Raw genomic sequence first — 258 nt, 5'->3', positions numbered from 1 at the left:
TAGTACCATTGTGAGGAATGTTGGCTTCATAATAACAGTATATTTGATATAACAATATTGGATGATGATCAGAGAAAAGCAACGCATGCAAATACAGCTCCTGCAAATCTAACTGTACAGCCTCACATAGCAAGAACACACCATTTTGACATGCATGCCTAACACACACACACCACCTAGGTGGTCCATACCCATACAGGAAGCCATGTGAGGGCCACAGAGGATACTTCTGCCTTACTGAGTTCTAGGGGTAAGGCT

This window comes from Oncorhynchus masou, chromosome 4 (assembly GCF_036934945.1).
Source record: "Oncorhynchus masou masou isolate Uvic2021 chromosome 4, UVic_Omas_1.1, whole genome shotgun sequence".
Classification (NCBI taxonomy): Eukaryota; Metazoa; Chordata; class Actinopteri; order Salmoniformes; family Salmonidae; genus Oncorhynchus; species Oncorhynchus masou.
The sequence above is the reverse complement of the archived record's forward strand: the minus strand, read 5'-3'. Positions refer to the sequence as shown.